The 20,897-nt window shown below is 48.5% G+C and overlaps 1 protein-coding gene across 8 annotated transcripts in view; it reads right to left on the bottom strand.

Moving 5' to 3' along the window:
- Sipa1l2 (signal induced proliferation associated 1 like 2) overlaps positions 1–19,869 on the bottom strand; it is a 138,570-nt gene extending 118,701 nt beyond the window's left edge. For 7 of the 8 annotated variants that reach the window (XM_069998132.1, XM_069998140.1, XM_069998134.1 and 4 more), the window contains exon 1: positions 19,793–19,869. The gene's annotated coding sequence lies outside the window, so the exon portion shown is untranslated. Of the gene's footprint in view, positions 1–19,020; positions 19,118–19,792 lie in introns of those variants that run through there. The other variant, XM_069998133.1, reaches the window with a different exon arrangement.
- Positions 19,870–20,897: the final 1,028 nt, after the last annotated feature.

Below are 20,897 nucleotides of genomic sequence, written 5' to 3'. Positions count from 1 at the left end.
CAGGTAAGCCACAGGACTGGCAAGCCCAGGCCCCTAAGGAGGGGTCCCAGAAGTGGGGATGGCACATGAGGGCCCCACAGGAGGGAGCAGAAGACACAGTTCTGGGACCATTTCTCATCTGTCATGGGCACCTAGCCATGCAGGTAGCAGGTGAGGCAGAGTCACAGGGCTGACTGTATCCCTAGGCCCCAAAGCAGCAGGGTCCAAGTTCCCTGTATCTGTGGAGGATTCAGCAGAGAGAAGCCTGAAATAGAGAAAGGAAGAGAGCAGGGAGCTGAATGGCAACAGATAAAGCCATGCCTGACCTGTAAGTCACCCTACAACTGTTACCTATGGCTATAGACAGATGGCCTGATCCTAACACAGGGACTATCACTGGCCAGCAGGAGTCTACCTTTGTGCTCTGACCCTCACCACCACCATAAAAAGAATATTAATCTTTGACAAGTTTTTACACTGACTTCAAAGGCAGTTCCTTCAAAGCCCCTGGGCTCTGACGGACAGTCTAGCCATGTCCCCCAAGCCACTTGCCCTCAGAGTCCCACCTGGCATGTAGGCTCCTCACCACACGCATGCCCCTACAGGAGACTGGGCACCACCTCTGAGCCTGCGAGCGCCAGACCCCTCCTTTAGCATCCTCCTCCACAGCACTCATCCCATCCCAACACACAGGAGGGGCACTGGGCCTCCACTGGCAGGGTTCAAGCCCAGGGCCCCACATATGCACACCATGACACACGTTCAAAGCACAGTCAGGATACAAGCAATCCAAACCTCACTCATTCCACTCAAGTTATAGTAACTTGTGAGATACAATTTTTAAAATTGCAACAAAAACAGGACAAGAAAAGAGACTTCTGATTTTTCCAACAATACAATGCTCTTACACACATCACAAATATGAACTGCCTGTGCCTACAGTCAGAGGCAGCTGCTGCCTGCTGATCCAAGACAGAGTTGTGCCACAAAAAAGCCATCCTGACCACACCCAAGCCTGAGATATGACAGTAAGCTTCAAGCCAGTTCAAGTCATTAATGTGTAATACATTACAAGCATCTTTTATACATCAAGAGAATGGCCTTCACAATCTAACAGTACTTGTCATCTACAATCACTGCGATCTGATAGATTAACTAAAGATGGCCTTCCGAGCTGCTATTCAGACATAATGCTTAAACCATGCTTTCTTCCTTATGTCATGTGGGCTAATTCACAGAGACAATTAGCCTTTGACACCGCATTTAATTAGCCATTTCAGAATTTTAATGGTAGTGTTAACAGCATGAAAGCGGAATGAGCTATCTTCAAGACTTTATACTTTATATATTAGGTAATTTTTATTTTTGATGTAAATGTCAGAATGCAGAGTGTCAAAGGGCTGGCAATTACACTGCTACAAAGACACATGAGTCATGCGTGTTCTGCTCCCACAGACAAACTCAGCCTCAACGGTATTATTAAATGTCTTCATCTTAGGAGCAACTCAGAACTGTGTCCCGTCACCTGGCTCCCTCAAGGCACCACCACAGGAAGGTACCTGCCTGGCAGGTGAAATGACGTTTATGAAAGCAAGCCATTCAGTGAATGTCAATAAGTAATAAAAACAAATCTCCTGAAATTATTTTGAAGCTTTAAAATCATATGCATTTCTTCCTATATAACAAAGACTTAGCAAAAGAAGAGAGGTTAAAAAAAGGTGATACTTAAGAGTCCCATTCATAAAATTATCAAGTGATTTTCAAAGGAATTTACCTATGTGAAGATTAAATTTAGACCATCAGATTATAGATACCTGTATGATAAAGAACATATAACCAGCCAAACTCCAGGGGTTTACATCTATAATCCTATTGTAACAGTTTGATGAATCCAACTCAGAAAAAGAAATACTTAATCTCTCACTTACCGGCCAACACACTCAATAGGTTTTCGAGAAGTGTAAGGCAGCAAAAGCACCGCAGGCAAGATTCGACCCTAAGGAAGTGACAGGGAAGCCTGTTCAAAGAAAAACCCAGTGCCACAGTACCCGGCACAGATGTGCCACAGAGAGACGGGAGGGCACTTCCGCCCATCTCTGCCATCTTGAGCAGTCTTCCTCACTGTGCTGCTTGGCCATGGTTAGTGAGATTGGGATAGTTTTCTGATTAGTGATCTCCTGTTTCCTATAAGGTTGAGATCCCAAAAGTTTGCTGTCTAGTCCTCATTTCCTCATTCTTTTGTCCTTACTTCCTCATTCTTCTGTAGCTGTCAGGCAGGTTTCAGTGAAACAGCTTATCCTACCATCTGCAAACACTGTAGGCCTGCTTTTCTACTAACTCAGGATGCTAAAATCCAAAGAATCAGTTCAAGGACAGCCTAGTCTGCAAAATTTCATCTAGACAAAAAGCAAGGCTGGAAGCATGGCTCAAGCAAGCCAAGCCAGCTGGAGGCCCGGTGTGCAGACCCCATTACCACATTCATACATACTGAAAACATATTTATTAGATAAGACTAGATAGATATTTATGAGATGAGGTGAGCAATAAATATTTGCTAATTATTAGCCTTAAATTTTTCTTCTAAATACAGACAAAAGAATAAAACATGGTAAATTGTATCACAAAAGAAAATCAATGCAAATTATACTAAGCCAAGAAACTATACTGAAATGGGCATTTTTAAAGGCTACATATACCTCCACCTTTCAAGTATCTTAATAGTATGCTTTTTCCTATTACAAAATTAGTATGTTCTTTTTGAAAAAAAGAAAACAAATGTAAAAAGAAGATAATTACATATAATGTAACTGCAAGTAATAAGCACTGCAATTGTTTAATGTAGCACTGTTCCAATAACACATGCATATTTAATTTTCCTGGAAGTTGAGATTTACACTATATACTGCTTTGCAAGAACATTTCCTCATTTAATATTCTGTGAATATTTCCTATGTCATTAAGTAGCTTTATAAAACAAGATATTTAATTGATTTAAATGACTTGATAATAAAGAATATCATAATTTAGCATCTTTGCCAATTTTTTTCACATGATAACCTGCACTACAATGAGTGCCCCTCACACAATCAGCTGAAGGGAGGGGGTGCGCGTATAGTATATTCTCTACAAAGAGCTCACTTAGAAGCTATGAAGGCCACGCCTTCAGGACGGAGTGTTGGGAAACAGTACTATCACACCTTTGGTCCCACACCAGTACCTGGCAAGGCCCCTGGACAGCATCTCAGACACTCGAAAGGGCTACCTGCCACACCCTCCTGTACACTTCAGACAGAGATGTCTAGATACAGCTTTTCACTGGGACCAAACGCCCAGTGGAGGCCTGCTCCAGAAAGGCCCCATGCATGTATAGGAAGGCTCAAACCACAAAACAAGCTAAGAGACTGGAATCCTCAGGTTCCAACACTACCTCTTCTTACACCTTCTTAGTACGGGCTTGGCATACATACAGCTCTCCTCTCATTCAAAAAGAACTAACTTTAGTATTTTGGTGTTAGCAAGTGACTCGAGTTTTTCAGTTTGCCTGTGTCTACACCCCCATCTGTGCACCACCACCAGTGTTGTATGTGCTACAGGGCCTGACCGGCACTCCTCATATGCAGCATACGCTGATTGGCACTCCAAATACACAGTATGGGTGGGACCAGCATGCCCACTAAGCTAGAGGTACAGGACTAGAACTCAAGGCCAATAGGGAAACCAACACACAGCCAAGAAGGTAGGCTCATGGAGCAAAGCGAGGTCCCAGCACTCCATTCAGCCCAAAATAAATCTTGCAAGGAGTTCCTCCTAAACCTCTATCTACTAATGATAGTCCAGTCAAGTTCTTATCAACTCCAGCCCATAGGCTTCCATTTTAAAACGGGGTACCTGGGATAAAAATAGTAACCTTTCTTCTAATAGTGTGTGCTGCACAACTCTTATCTTTTTTTCTTTGACTGGTAAGTCAGATAATTGCCCACAGCAAACTGCACACAGAGCAGTCTGTATGCACTGTGCAGACTGGAATAGTAAGGTGTCAGGCTCAGACACTGAAGTTAGGTTTCAGCTAATCTAGTCAACATGCCCGAGAACCCATGCATACAAAGGACAATGAGCTTCGAACCTACCAAATAGTTCCACGTACCCACCAGGAGCAGGTCAAAGGTAAACTCTGAAATAAATCTGAAATACATCATGTATTTTTGCTTTTTGGATAAAATGCTTAAAATCAGTATTTACCATTAAATTTTGACATTGATCAAGATGTACTGTATTTATAATCTGACTTATGGAATTGTAACCTCTTTGATCATCTACTTAATAAAAATTTTTAAAAGGAAAAAAATTAATATTGAACTCACTGAATTGTTCTAAAATCTCTTCTGCTCCATTTCTTGGAGAGGGTCTAATACAAGTGTTATTAAAACAACAGAAAACTACTCTGCGATCATGCCTGCAAATGGAGTGCTGATCAGCCCCAATTAATCACAAGCAAGAAGCAAGCTACGCATCACCTTCCTGATCTCCCCTCTCTGGCAGGAGAGGTCACTTCCCCATCCCTAGCACCCACATTGGCTTGTTAACAGGGGTTATTCGCACTTCGCAGGTTGCTGCTCAGACTTGTTTGGGTATAACTGCAGAACAACAGGGTGATACTCCCTGTATTCACCACAAATATTCACTCTCAGGAACAGACTCCAACACTGTAGATTCCTAAGTTCACTGTGATTCCATAAAAAAAAAAAAAAAGCTTTATGACTATTAAATCCGGAATTTTATATCTTTGTGTTTCTGGTAATCAGTAGTTATTATGCTCTTAGAAGGAACCTGTCTCTCTCTAAGTGGTTGGAGTTCTTCTCCCTTTGCCACAGTGGGGCTCATGTGCTGTGGGACACAGATGGGACCAGGCTTGAGGCCAGGGCAGATCTGAAGGGACCTCTGGTACTGCACAGGTATTAACACACGGGGCTTCCAAGATGTAAGCAAGAGGCAGATTCAAGAGATTCTGGTGTGGGGGAGGACGGGAAGAGGGAGCCAGGTCCTGTTTGTGTCTTTTTAATATTAAATATGTCAAAAATTCAGGGAACTTCATGAACCGTAAAATACTTGTCAACTTCCAGTATCTGCCTCCACATTTAAAAAGAACATAAGCAAGCCTATAAGTACAAGCTTCTCCTCTCCTTCCCAGCAGACTGGCAGGAGGCCTGACCTGAGGCCACCAAGGAGGGAACCTGAGCTTACACTTCCATAGAAAAGGAGCACAAGACCCTTCACACCAGATTAAAATAAACAGCAAACACCCAAATGGCAGGGCTGTAGCCCTGCAGGAGCAGGAACAAGCGATGCCTGCTGTATGTGGCCTGGGTACCCAGAGCCCCATACGCCCTCCGAAGTGCCAAGAGAGAGACTAACTTCAGCCAAGTCTACAAAGCTCTAGGAATTCAAACTCAGAAGAACACAGCAAAGATTTAAAACTGTGAACAAAATAGACTGCTAATGACAAAATTAGGTGGACAAATTTTAGGAAACTTTTAAGTAAGTTCTAATTTAAAAACAAACAAACAAAAAAAGATAAAATGAAGCCAGGTACAAATGTCTCACACCTATAATCCTAGCTACTCCAGAGCTGAGATCTGAGGACTGCAGTTCAAAATAGCCCTGGCGGGAAAGTATGTTGTGACTCTTATCTCCAATTAATCAGCAAGTAGAGCTGTGGCTCAAGTGGTAAAGCCCAGGGATAGTGCCCAGGGATAGTGCCCAGGCACATATACAGTAAAAAGATAAAATGCCATAAGTATTTGGTAATAGGCCCCTGAGCTCATGTCAGTTCAAGGAGCATAAACCATGATGGCCAGTGCCTTGTGCCTTTTACACCTGTGGATCCCGCCCTGAAGACCTGTAGCTGGGGAAGCCAGGAAAGCAGGGAAGTCATCTACCAGCTCAGAGGTGTGTCCAGCAGGCCTTTCTTCCCAGTCCAATAATAACAGAGAATGCACAATGGGTGGGCGCTGAGTAAAACCACGGCTGAGGACTTCTAGTTTGTTGGCAAAATCCTTGGCATCTCCTCCCACTCCTTCCTAGGAAGATAGGGACTCTGAGAACCTTCATCCAGCTGTGGGGTGCCCCTCAGTGTCTGGACATCTGGCTGTGGAGTGCCCCTCAGTGCCTGGACATGCAGAGTGCTCCTCAGTGCCTGGATACCCAGCTGTGCAGTGCCCCTCAGTGCCTGGACACCCAGCTGTGGAGTACCCCTCAGTGCCTGGACACCCAGAGTGGCCCTCAGTGCTTGGCCAAGACAGCCTCCAACAAACTACACGGCAACAAACCACACTGACCAGGTGCTGTCCTCAGGCTGCTGCACTCCTCATTTAACAGCATGAGCAGACAAAGATAAAGGGTCTGGCGGGTGGAATGTCAAGAGCTCTGAGGGCACAGCCCACAGTGTCATTGTTAGAAAATCACAGCACACACTACAACGTGACACCGGGTCCCAGGCCAGTTTTCCTCACTTATCCAGAATCCTATTTCAGTTAGGAATCGTGTTCTCAGAATGCATACCATTAAGCTCCCCGGTGCTCTTCTGTTCCCTACGGACAGAACCATGTGGAAAGCTCACAACCTGTCCCACATCTGCAGCTGCTCAGCCACTGCCCATACCACAAGGCTGAGGAACGTGCCTCTGCCCACAGGCATCCTAGTAGCTGTGTGCTTATCCCACAGCTCCTCTTGGGCTTAAATCCTTGGCAAAAACCCTCCTGTGAACACTCCTGAGCAGACTGCAGCAGGAAGGAAATGAACATGACACCAGGTTGTGAACAGGCCACTCCTGCTACTACAACCATTCAGCCCTTCCATCTGTGGAGTGATCAAGTGTCACTCATCTCTGACAGGAGTCCAGCCCTTCTCACGGCTAGTGAAGAGTGACACAGACAACTCTACATTTCATTCTTCTGCAGTTTATCATTCATGAGCACAAACATTCCAGGAGAAACAGGAATCAGTCCGAAACCGAGTGTATAGCACTAACTTAGAGCAAGTGAGTGTTAAGTCTCTTCTCCCTGACAATCTAGAAGGCCAGTTCTGTCATGAGGGACCTTCACCAGGATTGTGCTACACAGCCTTGGAAACCCACAGAGTAGGGCTGGGAAGGTGGCTCAGTGGTAGAGCGCTTGCTTTGCATGCCTGAGGCCCTGGGTTCGATTCCTCAGCACCACATAAGCAAAAAGAAAAAAGCCGGAAGTGGCGCTGTGGCTCAAGTGGTAGAGCACTAGCCTTGAGCTGAAGAGCTGAGGGACAGTGCCCAGGCCCAGAGTTCAGGCCCCATTACCTAACCCCCCCCCCAAAAAAAAAGAAAACAAGAAAAAGAAATGCACTAAAAAGAAACCCACAGAGTCATGAGGGAACTCTGAACGTGGGGCCCAGAAGTGGGACCACATCCCATCCTGGCCCACTGGCCACACCACTTGCTCCCACCACAACCACAAGGAGTCTCAACTGGCACTGGGATAGGTCTTTCCAGTGGAAGCCAGTGACCTGCCCCAGTGCCTGCAGGCTGAGGCACACACAAGTGCTTCAAGAGCAGACTAGAGTATATCCAGCTCCTCTCAGAGCGAGACCCAAGGTTCTGGCTATCAATGGGGCACCTCTGAATGGCATACAGGCAGCCAGAGCCCGGCAATCACGTGACAGGTCTCTGCTCCTCGGAACCCCTGTAGCTCCCGAATAAAGGATCTGCATTATTCCATTCATCAAGTGTCTCTGAGGCCTTCTATTACAAGTCTGAATCTTAAACAGAGACTAGGTCCTTTATTACATCCCCTAATCCATGTACCCAGTTGCCTTTCTTTCTAAGTCACAGGCTCTGTCTGTGATCACATTATTAGACTTCCTCCCTCCAGAACTGAACCACACTTCACTACAGAGCAATGCCTGAAATAGCAAGTAATTTTAAAAAACCTCCTTTCTCAAGTATTAGAAAATCAACTACTTCTGTGATGAGCAACATCCTGCCTGCCTTCCTTACCACTAGGGCCTACACCTCTGGAACTGCACCTGGCCCAGAAGGGCCTTCAATAAAGACCTAGCAACTGAATGCCTGCCAGACAGCCACCCCCTAACCTTTCACACTGGAGCAGCTGCTCCCCTTTCACAAGGAACTACACTACACGTAATGATGAGCAACTAGCTGGCCCCTGGCATCTCAGCCATGGGCAATAATCTGTGTCCCACCCAAAATTCGCTGACTCTGGGATCTCAGAATCAGACCAGGGCTCAAGGCCATACTTTCACCCCAATAGAGACAAGCAAGTGTCAAACAGGCATCGGGAAGCAGGGCTGAGGACACGACAAAATGCATCTTGGCAGCCACAAAGCACTTGCAGCTGCCCTGAGATCACATGTGGTCTCCAGGAGGGGGGGCAGCAGTGAGGGGACCACAATGAACAAGGCCCTCCACTGTCCTGCCCTCCTCAGCAAAGCTGAGTACACATGGCCTGGTGCCAGGTACCGACCTGCCCCCACCTGGGCTGTCACATAAGAGAGATGGACGACCACTTTTCCCAGACCAACACTGCCCTTAAAAGTGTCTTCCCGAGCAAGGAGAACATCATCCACCTAACCCGTCTTCCCTAAACAGGAGTCCTCCACACTGAGTGATGCGTCTGCATAGTCACCGTGGCTCAGGACACCCTAGAGAAGAGGCTGTGCCAGGCTGAAGAGGTCTAGACACCAGAGCTTCAGTAACGGTGGGCACAGCAAAGCCACAGATTAAATTACTTCCATGTCAGCTAAGATTTTCTTGCCTTAGCCAGGGGACTTACAAATCTGGTATTTCATGCTTAGTTGGTTAGATTCCTCCATAGATGGCATCAATAAATGGAACTCAGGGAACTCTGATTTGGTTCGCTTGCATTTTACTAGAAAGCTTCACCGAGATGCACTTATAACTTCTTCCACCCAATGTTTTCCAAATGGCACACACAAATGAGAGCTATCCACCTGCAAAAACAGAGGCATCCAGTGTTCAGCCCAGAGCAGGTCGCCACCTGCCAGCCCTGCACAGACACTAGCAGACTGAGGACAGTGCACCTGACCCCCAGAGCAGGAAAGAGACACAAGGGCCCGTGGACAGAACAGTCAGGAAGCTAGTCTCTGAAGAGAAGGGAGCTGGAAATGTGACTAAGCAGACAGACAGGCATCTAAAAGCTGCTGCTCTTAACATCAGTATACAATGGGTATGACCTCTGAAAAGAGCATGTGAGTACCAGATAAATACAATACCAATGGATAATCATATTTACATGCAGATGGCAATGTGAAAAAGAAAAATGTATACTGAGTGAAATGTAAGCAGAACGCAAGCTGCATGATTCCATTTATACTTACACAAAACATGGCTGTGGCGGGGCTGGCTTCCTAGTAAAGGGGTTCTGAACTGGAAAGGCACAAGAAAAAAGTTTCTAGGGTAAAGGGCCTGGGTTGCCTGGGTGTATGCATCTGTCTACTGTACAGAATGACGTACGTACACGTACGTACGTCATTCTGTCTCTGCATCTATCTCAAATAGTATAAACGTTTTGAGGTCATTTGCATGGTGTCCACTGAAGTGCTACACTGGACTCAAAATGCACCGCCTACTGTGAGGTGCATTTACAAACTAAGAGGACCAGTGGGTGAGTGCTATATACTACAAGGCACACAGAATTACAGGACCAGTGGATGACAGACACATGCGAAGCATGCAGAATTATATGTCAACTAGAGGAGTTAAGTGATGGGTAGGCAGGTCTCTGCCGTGTGACACACTTCTGTGTGCGGACACACAGAAAGTATACAGCAACGACACTAAGACTGTGCTCCAGAGCAGACCATGCTTCGCCTTTCCAGTCACATCACAGGACACCAACTGGAGCGAGAGACACAGCAGCACCTGAACACCATCACAAAGAGCCCTGCAACGAGAGGCTCAGATGACCGCTCCATCCTCACAGCCAGTTTCTCATGTGGCCTACTGAAAACTTGGAGTACTCAGCATAATATTAAACAATACATGGGCTGCTGCAGGGGCTCACACTGGTGATCCCAGGGGGAAATCAGGAAGACCGTGGTTTAAGGCCAGCCTAAGTTTAAAAAAAAAAAAAAAAAAAGGACCCCTGTATCTCAATCAATACATTGGGAGTGATACCCTCCTGTGATCCCAGCTACAGATAAAAGATAGGTAAATCGGGGCTGGGACTGTGGCTTAGTGGTAGAGTGCTTGCCTAGCAGGCATGAGGCCCTGGGTTCAATTCCTCAGTACCACATAAAAAACAATTTTAATATACTTTTTTAAAGAGACAGATAAAAAGATTAAGGTCCAAGGCTGAGGCAAATACACACATGAGACCCTCTCATAAAAATAGCTACAGGAAAAGTGGGGGGTTAGATTCACAGTTCAAGCGGTAGGACAAGACTAGCAAGCATGAGACTCTGAGCTCAAATCCCTGTACTGCCCCAAAAAATCACTTTAGTAAATCAGTTACCAAGTTATAAATTTTAAACAAAAACTCTCAATGTAACATGTGACCCTGAACTACAAATATGCTACTGTGTATGCATTCTCTGGACACACAACTAAAAAGGATTTGCTCAGTTACTTTATACCAAAACATTGTTTATACATTGCTTTTGTTTTTTCTGTTTGTAACACTGTTCTCCCTTTGTCTCATGACAGCAGTGAGCTGGACCATTTCCATGCTAGACAAGCCCACTGGCCACTGGGAAACCTTGTCCCCCCTTTCTGGGTACTGCCCTTGGTAACAGCATCCTTTTCTGGAATTGTGAATCCAGTCTAAACCAAGAGAAGAGTCTTGTTCTGAGCAGAGTGAGGTGACAGAGGCAGTACTCTCAACCACTCCAAGAACTCTCTCTGCCAGTCAGTCTCTGCTCTGACCACCTGAGTATAGGTCCCTTTCACAGCAATCTGCTCCCGTCTGACACAGGACCACTGGCCCAGCCGGACTATTCCCAGCTTACTCCTTACCTTGGAAGGTGGCCACTCTGCCCGTTCCACTGTGTGAAAGACAGATCCACTGGTTAGAACCTTCCTTCACTTTGTCAGAGTTTTGATCAACATCTTAGGGAAAGTTAAAGGGAGGAAAGACTGATTTGGCTCATGGTTTCACACGTATCAGGCTCCTTCGCTTTGGCTTCAGTATAGGCAAGACACCAGTGGGGCAGAACATTTAACAGGGAAGGCTGCTTTGCTTCATGGTAGCCAGGAAGCAGAGACAGGAAGAGACAGAGAAAGCAGGCATGCTGCCCCAGTCAGTCCCACCTCAACCAGTGCATTCAGCTATGAGCTCAGCAATGGATTCAGACTCAAGGAAGCTAGCGACCTCCTGATCCAGTCACTTGACAATTATCCATCCAGGGACTATTTTTTAATTCAAACTTCAAGTGACATGGGAAGTTGAGTTCAAAGAGAGCCCATAGGTTCCTTCCTATGAGGGAAACTGCATAAGCTGGTTGGTGTGCTGACCAAAGGCTGCAAAACAGGGCTAGAATCAAGATCCTTGGCCTCCGGGAGGTTGTGAACCCCAGGAGACTCTGTTAACCTGGAAATTGCAGAATTCTCAAGTTTTGAAAGCCCTCCAGACCAGAGCCCCACAACTATGCTCACTTCCCTGAGAACCTTGTTGGTTACACAGGCTTCCACAGTGCCCCCCCCCCACACACACACCATGGGCCTTGGCATCTGCAATGGCAGGACTTCTATGTCCTTATCTCTACACTGCTCCGAAACACTGTGGGCTCCTTTCTCTCCTAATGATTGTATTTCTCCTGAGTTTTATGTTTCCCAGAAAAAAGAGTGACATTTACTTTTAAAACATACTACGACAAAGAAAGCAAATGGGCCCAATGAAGGCTGCTCCAGGAAGCAGGAGGCCTGCTGCGCCTCCCTCCAGCCACAGCCCCATACAGGGAAGCAGCACAGGTGCCCTGGGAGAGACTGCTGCAAAGAATCCCCCTATGAGGCCACAGCCTGGCCACTGTGCCAGCTTAGCCTCCAAAAACAGCCCTCACTGACTCAATGTGCCCCCTGGCTACACAGTTGAATTCAGAAAGATGTGGGAGCCCTGGTGCCAAGCTCACAGGATGGATTTAGAAAGCGCCACAGAACCAGACGCATAGCGACAAGCAGCCATCAGACATCACCCAGATTTAACTGCCCTAAAATTAGCCAGAGGAGCCAAGCAGTTAGTGAGAGGATTGCGTCAGAGCAGAGCATGCTTACTGGCGGACAGCCAGTTTTAAACAAATCGCCCTGCTTTCTCTACCAGGGAAACAATATTTTGGCATAGAGCCAGCCAGGCATTTCAGTGAATGTTCAAATTCTAGCTTCGCTATTAATGTTTTATAATTCGATGACAAGGTGAACAAAGTCTATCCGGAGCCATCTGCAAGGGTGTTATTTTCTTTGTGGAAAGCATTTATTCTTTGGGTGAGTAAAGTACTGTGGATGAATCCTTTAAATATTTAAATGCCTGAAATTTATTTAGGGATTCGCATTCAACTGGCTTAAACAAAGGTTATGCAAATCTAGCAAAGTATAAATGCAAAACAAAAATCATTTTCCTCTTCCACTGCTTTTAATCTTGGCAGTCCCTATGATCACAGAAGACCCTGGCTCCACCACCTGCCCCATCCATACTCACCTGATCACAACACTTCTGGGAGGGCTGACATAGCGTTTACTGTCCACCCACAAGCCTCTGCAGCTCCACCACCCTCCAGTGCACCCATCATCTCCCCTCCTCCCTCCCTTTGCTCTCTTCTTCCATTCATTTACCTTCTGGTGACTCATGGAGATATACCCTGCCCCACAGAAAGGCACACAGCAGTTGGGAGTCAAGAGGGCTTTGAAGTACAGAACTAATGAGGTTCCAAAAAGTGCATTTTTGTCATTAAACCCTCATGTATCCCCACCATCCTTACAGCATTCTCATTTGGTGTAACCTCTCAGTTTACCACTTCAACAGTGCTCCAGCCTCCTTCACACACTGAAAAACATGCCATAATTCCAGCAAATGACTTGGTACGACCCTCCAAAGACATGAAATCGGATGATAAACTTGAGGCACCTACTGTTAACTCTTCAAGGCTAATCCCAGCCCTGCCTATAGCTCTTATCATAGTATGCACTCAGAAGGAAATTCCTTGTTTCCTGAAACACAGGAATTAGTATTACCTAGTGGTATTACTATACAACTAAAACTACACTCACTGTGTCCCACCAAGGCTGAGACACTATATTCTAACGTATTTTGCAACTCAAATTAGATACACTAAGTCAACAAAGGGTATACTAGCTATGTATGGTAGCTATTACCAGTTAATGAGATGAAGGTTTTTCTCCAGCCATCTTCTTAAGATCCCAAAGAGGGCTTCCAAGTGAACTGTTGCCTCATGGAGTCCAACCCAGGTTAGTGATCATCAGAGGGGACCATATTGACACTCTAAGGGGCAGACCACCCCTCACTCCCTGGACCTCCAGATGCAGCTTCAAGGGTCCTGAAGAAGTGGATGGAACAACGCTAACACTCCTTCTGCCAACCCCATCTACTCCAGGCCACTTCAAATGAGCAGAGACACAAGGAGCTAGGGAAGATGGGTCATATGGACCCTTTCCAATGAAATAACCAGAACCTCAGAGCAACACTATATAACTCAACAAAAACCAAGAAGCACACATTTCTTTACAGTCAAACCCACAACCCACAGTTGACCAAGGGCCAATCCTGTAGTAAAGCCATCTGAGATGGAGGAGTAGACAGGGCTGCCTCTGTCTGCACCGAGATTCCACTCCACTCAGGTGAGCAGGAGCAAACACAAAAATGAGAAAGCAACACACTGTACCCTGGACAAGGTGAGCTCGAGGAGTGAACACTACAGGCGGCGGAAGCTTAGCTGGAAACTACAGGGCTGCAGGAAGGCTCTGGTCCTCGTGGACCCCAGACACTTGTGTCCCCAGAGCAGAGAATTAATCTACCGGAGAGGGAAGGAGAGAACAATGGACTGCAAATATAGCCACACATTTCAAAGGTGACAGTGAGAGGTTGTCAGAATCTCCTTGTTCAAATTTCCAAACCTCAGCATGGCAAAATGTATGTACACACATATGTATAATACATAGCATAATACATATTATACATATAGACATACACCCATTTAGGTGTACATGGACACACATATCTGGAGAGGTGACTGTATACAGATGGATGCACAGTGGAAAGAGGTTCTAGACCTTTCCACAAAGCACAAAACAGTACTGTTTCTCATGAACAAGCAAAACTGTAACTTCCTAAATCCCTTGAAGGATTTTCACCCGAGGAGGATGGCATCCAGAGCTGTTCCAGCCCCACGGGGTTGAGGCTCTCAAGGAACGGAGATGAGAAGAATGGCGCTGGAGTCAAGAAAGCGGTGGTTACAGTGGAGTGCCAGCACACAAGGCCCTCAGTCAGCGTCAGGCCCACAGAAAGGTGGTGAAACCCTACACGTCTGCCCAGCACACATGCTGTATCCCCCACCCCAGTGCTATCTTCTAGTCACAATCTCTGACACAGCCCTTTTGCTAACCATGCAGAGTGATCTAACAAATACAGCTCAGGCTGCCTTTGTGGCTACAGAATATTTATTTGTGAACAAGGAAGGGCAGTGTATCAACTAGTTAAAAACCAGGAAAACAGGAAGAGATTGTGGCTCTTGCCCCATTGTCTGAAAGCCATTCAAAATAAGACCACACCAAACTGAAAAATGAGCTTAAGGTCAACTTCACTGGGGTTTTTCCTACCACTGCCTATGCCTAGGCCTTCAGTAGAGGCAGGGTCCCCTTAGCTGGAGAAGCTAGTCCTGCAGTCATTAAAAGTATATTTCCTAATCAACTAGCCTATCAACACAGGGTCTTACTTACCAGGCACTACTGAAATGGGCTCATTCTTACTTGGAATGATTTGGTCAGCAGAACCCGCTGAGCAAGTCAGGCATGTTCTTTCACAACGCCCATGTGGAAAGGTGGAGATGGGTTGGTCATAAGAAATGCAGTTGGTGCTCAACTGTAACCAAGAGCATGACTCCTTGAAGCCACAGGGCGGCCCCCTGCTGTTAAGGGACATGCTTTCTGGTACTCAGCCACGTCAACAATTCCACCAGTGACTGACATGGGAAAAGCATGAAGACAGACTGATTGCCTGGAGCTGGTGGCTCATGCTTGTAATCCTAGCTACTCAGGAGGCTGATATCTGATGATTGCAGTTTGAAGCCAACTCTGGCTGGGAAGTCCGTTTGAAGCCAGCCTGGGCAAGAAAGTCGAGACTCTTATCGCCAATTAAAAACTGGAAGTAGAGCTGTATATGTAGCTCAAGTGGTAGAGCCAGCCTTGAGCAAAAGCTCAGGGACCAAGTTCAAGCCCCAGGACCAGCACAAACAACCACCACCACCACCACCACCACCACCTAGACTAATTTAAGGTGCCAGTAGCAGTTCTTTGAGAGGACAGGCAGAGGTATTAATAACAGAATCAATTCCAGGAAAACCCAGGAAAAAAATGACACAAATCTCAGAAGAAATGTGGGGTGTGGGGGACTGGAGCTATAGGAGATCAGACTGTCACAGTGTGGAAGGTCTCAGGAAGTCCACTGGGGACAGTAGCAGGGCTGTGAACTCAGACATCAAGCAGGCTGGGCAGCCAGGAAGGAACTGTGGCCCCGTTTCATAGGCAAGTGGCAGGCAGGCGGCTAGAGAGTTGTGGGCCCAACTTTGGTAAGAAGCCTCCCCTCTGAAATATCGCAGACTCTAGAAGGACTTGTTCTGATGACTATGGAGGAAATAACTGGAATAAGCAAGTTGCATGAGATTTCAACTCCAGTAGTCTGGGACTCCTCCTGGTACAGAAAACCACCAAAAAAAAAAAAAAAAAAAAAAGCAGAGCCCTGAAGTCTTCCTGGCCCTGTTCAGGTATAGCCAGGCCACTTGCAGAATCAACCAAACAGCAGAGAAGATGATTGGGCCTACCCAGTGGCTTCCAAGCCCTAGTCCTTGGTGATGTTTTACTGCTCTGTGTACACGCAGGGTAAAGTCCAGAAGTGATCTCCCTCCAGTCTCCCAGCATGTTCCCCTCTACTACATGCATGCATGTTTCAATGATTCTTGATGAAATGCACTAATAACAATAATGAATATTGTTCATTGACATCATATTCTTGTTTAGACATACACACTTAAAAAACATTAAATGGCAAAAAAAAAAATCTACCTAAAATTTACTTTGTTTTTTAACTTTACGGGTGGATGGAAACAGTATAAAACTATGAAGGAATAACTCTGAAGTCCTTTCTTGTCTAGACAAGGGCAATTATACTCAATTCACTCCATATCTTCTTCTTTCCTACCATTCAAGTGGGTACAATACTGCATGGTGGATCAAGGAACAGCTTACACTAAATGTGAACTCTCTTGGGAAAAGGAACCTATACACAGGTCAGATCTGGCCCCCTGTAACAACCAGGGAAAAGTTGGGGGAAAGTGTGGTTTAGAAAATATCAAAACAACTTTACACTGAAGTTGTAAGGCATTAAAATTCCTGCTACACAGTCTTTCCTTTAAAAGTAGTCACAGCTAAACTGGAACAGAAGACTGGGAAGGGCCCAGTCATGGGGCCTGAACTCTGGGCCTGGGTGCTGTCCCTCAGTTCTTCACCTCAAGGCTAGTGCTCTACCACTTGAGCCACAGCACCACTTCCGGCTTTTTTTCTTTTTGCTTATGTGGTGCTGGGGAACCGAACCCAGGGCCTCATGCATGCAAGGCAAGCACTCTACCACTGAGACCTTCCCAGCCCCTGAAGACCAATTTTTGAATCATTGATTTCAAAGTAAACCAAGCCACTATCAACCTCACATGGAGACGCCCACAAAAACTGACAATAAACCAAAGGAAAAAAAACAGGCACAGAAAATATCAACTATCCCAGTCACTCAGATATTTCCATTTCTGAAATACATTTACTATAAACAATAAAGAAAGCTGACATTTTGGAGCAGAAAGGGAACAAATTCCTTGGACTGGTGGTAGAGCCCATGTTCCATGTTCTTACCCTCGGTCTGACACTACTTCTACTCACCCAGAGAGGAAAATAAGTACAGCAGAAGAACAGAATTTAAGATTCTCTGTACAATTTAGGGTTCCATTTCATATCAAAGTCCAAACAAAACTGAAAAGAAAAACTTAGCTTTTCCGTTAGCAATAAGTGTATATTTTCCTTAAATTCAGAATGCCTTTGGTAAAGATTTGTAATCCTAAACTACCACCATCACAGCAGAACAGAAGTTCAAAGACTCAATACTCCCTTGATCTAAAAAAAAATAATAAAATAACGTTGGCATTTACCATTTATGGTGTGAGGTAAGGGGCTGTATACACACAATTCCATATATATACAATTCTTTGCAAAGAATTCAGTAAACACAGCCCCTTCCAAACTACTTTCAATGTCCATAGACAACGCTTTCAAGGCAGTTTAAATTACAAAATAATTACCCTGTCAGAGTAGCTTACTATTATTTCCTCACTTTCAGAAAGTGAATAACCAACAGGTAAAAAGATCCTGACTGTGGACAGGTGTGGACTAAGCTCCAATATCAGGAACCCTTCAAAATGCCATTCCAGCTGGGGGAGCTTTACAGTCCCCCACTACACAGCTTTAACTACAACGTGCATCAATCATAGATGCAAATCATGATGATCTGATCATTCCCCCCAGGACACATAAGTTACATCCAAAAAAATTTAATGCGTTTTGAGCAAGCCTACCGTCTAAGAACACTAGAATCACTCTGTGAAAATTATGTACTTAAGCCAGTTGAGGAGAACTGGAGGCCGGTACTTCAAAGCCAGAGCTCCAGCCCACACCTGTAATCTATCTCTCCCTTTATTTTCTGGACCAGAGCCTAAGCCGCTTCGCATCCAAGCTCACTTCACCCCATCTATAGGTGGCATGCCGGTACTGATACAACTCCCTGGTTTCATTTCATTCCCAGGCGTTTGCCCAGTAGCTCTTCCTTCAGCTATTTATGGGCACACTCCAATTCAGAACAAATTCAACATGCCATAACATAAGCTGAGCAAGGCACACAATACACCACGCTATGAAGATCATTTCAAGACATTTCTCCATTATAAATCAGTTTCCCTATGGAGACAGGATTCAGACAAGCCACTGCAGCATTGGTGTGGAGTGTAAGTACCTAACCTGGAATCTGCAGCTGAACCTGTCAACTACAGGCGATGTACTTGTCATAAAGGGGCTGTGCTGAGAAAGGAAGAACCCGAAGTCATCCAGGGAGAAGGAAATGAAGCCTTGATGATTCATGCAGACATTCTCCAACTGCAGCTCTTCCCAATACGTCAATATGCAACCTTCAGCAGAGCCGGTATGCTCACCACTCAAGAAAGGCTGCTCTTTGCCATCAATTACTACATCTCTGCTCTATGTGTATGTGTATATTCTCTCTCTCTCTCTCTCTCTCTCTCTCTCTCTCTCTCTCTGCAGTGAAACTAATTCAAGTAGTAAACATCACAGAAACGGAAATGTGACCTAAATGCAATCAACAAAATTCACTCACAACTCTGAATTTCTCCTAAATAAGTCAAAACATGAAACAGATCATCCTAAGTATATAACTAAATAGCATAACCAAGTTGCCTCTTGTAATTTACCTTGAAAAATTCCAGAAGTAAAAGGCCACTTTTCCCCTATCTACACAAATGCTGACTGGTATGAATGGACTGAACTGTAAGACATTTCGAGCAAAAGCCAGCAATTTCGCAAATTTCTTCCTGCCCACGGTATTTGTAAGCCTGTAAAAAGCCCAAACACCGACAGCTCCACCGGGCAGGCTCCGAGGAGCCCGTCATAAGAAAGCCATCTAGTGTTAAAGTTTAGAAGTGAAAACTGCAGACAAAAGAGGCAAAGAAAAGAAAAATTTGTGCGACTATTCGGAACTTAACTGCGCAAGCCAGGCGCATCACCCCGATTCTTTGTGGGGTTTTGTGTTTGGTCGGCTGGGCTTCCCAGTGCTCTGGCTTTGTTTTGAAGCCGTCCGTGTCCGTGCCGAGTCAAACCCGTGAGCGGGATCCAGAACGTCTACATTGCCGCTTCGCCTCGGATCGCGTCGGGGTGACACGAAGGCTGGGCGCCGGCGCCCCGCCGCTCCGCCCGGCGGGGCGCATTCACAGAGCAGGTCCGCGGTGATGAGTACTCCCTCGGGGGACGAGGCCAAGTTGTTTCCCGGCCGGGATCCCTGCTCGGGGGCGTGCGGCCCGGCAGACGTTCATCTGCAGGAGCTCCCGGGGACGGTCCCGGACGCGGCCCGCGGCCCCGGCGGACGCGGCCCGGAGCGCAGCCGCGAGCGCGGCCCCGGCAGACGCCGCGGGCTCGCGCGTGCCCGCGACGAGCCGCCAGGCGGCCGGCGGGCCCCGGGGCGCGCTCCCCGGACCCGGCTGCCCCGTGGGGCGCGGCCCCCGCCGGGCGCCGCGGGCCTCCCGGGCCCCGCCACTCGGAGCGAGTTCTGGGCGGCGGCGGTGCGCCCGGCGCCCGCGGCCCCGCGGCGGGGTCTGGCCCTCAGCCGCTCGGGAACTTGGGCACCGGCGGCCGCCGGGGCCGCTCTCGGGCTAGGGGCGCCGCGCCTCCGCCGCGGACCGACCCCCGCCCCCGGCCCCGCCGGCCCCGCGCCCCAGGACGGGCCCCCCACCCCGCGCCCGGGCACCCCCGACAACGCACCTCAGAGCCGCCGTCCGCCGGGACCTGCTACGGCTCGCGCAGGGCGGCGCGTCCTGGGGCCGCCGCCGCCGCCGCCCGCCGCTGCCCATCCGCCCGGACCCGCGCGCTGCGCTCGGGCCGGGGCGGCCGCACCGCCGGCAGGCTGGAGCTGTCGCCTCCGCGGGCGACGGGGCTGCGTGCGTCCTCGGCTGCCCGGCTCCGTCTGCCGCGCCGGCTCCAGCCGCCGCCGCCCGCCTCGGCGCCGCCCCCGCGCGCCTCGCCGCTTCTTATTGGCTGCATTCCCGGGAGACCCCGCCCGCAAGCGTCCCGCCGACGCCCATTGGCCGAGGCTTGGCACCGCCCCGCCCCCTCCCGGGCGCGCGCGCGCGACCGTTCGCGGCGGCGCAGCCGGTGCGCCGTTCCCAGGCCGCGGCGAGAGGGCCTCGCCCTGCGGGGGGTCGCCACTCTCCAGTCACCGCCGTCCCGCCGGGGTCCTGAGCGCTCTTGAGAGGCCAAGCGGGCCCCCGACACCGCCTGCGGCTCCCGCTGTCCCAGCCAGCTCGGGTCCCGCGCTCGGCACCCCGAGCGTGGCCCCCGGGGCGGTGCGCAGCCGCGGGCCCCGCTCCCAGATACCTGGGGGCCGCCGCGCGCCCGCGCAGCCCGGCGCCGCCTCGCTTAATGCGCCACGGGCACGCTCGTTCCCGGCTGCCCGGGTCGTGGAGGTGCGGGTGGAACGCCCCGTCCGGGGAACCCGCCGGCGCCCGTGCGCGGGAAGAGCTGTCCGGGCCGGGATCGGTGTGGCCCCCTCCGCCGTCCCCATCGCGGCGGCCTGGGCCGAGCCGGTGCTGTCCCGCGAAGGTCGCCGCGGCGCCCCACTCACGGCCGGCCCTGCCCGCGGTCCCTCGCCCAGCGCGTCCCTGTGGACGCCGAGGGCGGTGGTCCTCCGGGCCGCCCTCTCGGCCTCCTGCGGACACGCGCGGCTGCGTGGGAACCGGCATCCCGGAGCGCCCCGCGAGCCCGGAGGGAACTGAGTGGAGAAGGGAACGGCCTCCCTCCTTCCCGCCCGGGGACCGCCGGGGCGGCCGTCGGTTCTGGGTGTCTCCGCGGGGCGGGGCGGGGCTCCGAG

This window comes from Dipodomys merriami, unplaced genomic scaffold, assembly GCF_024711535.1.
Source record: "Dipodomys merriami isolate MVZ:Mamm:240054 unplaced genomic scaffold, mDipMer1.0.p SCAF_51, whole genome shotgun sequence".
In the NCBI taxonomy this organism is placed as follows: Eukaryota; Metazoa; Chordata; class Mammalia; order Rodentia; family Heteromyidae; genus Dipodomys; species Dipodomys merriami.
This window is presented reverse-complemented; position numbering and strand designations above follow the sequence as displayed.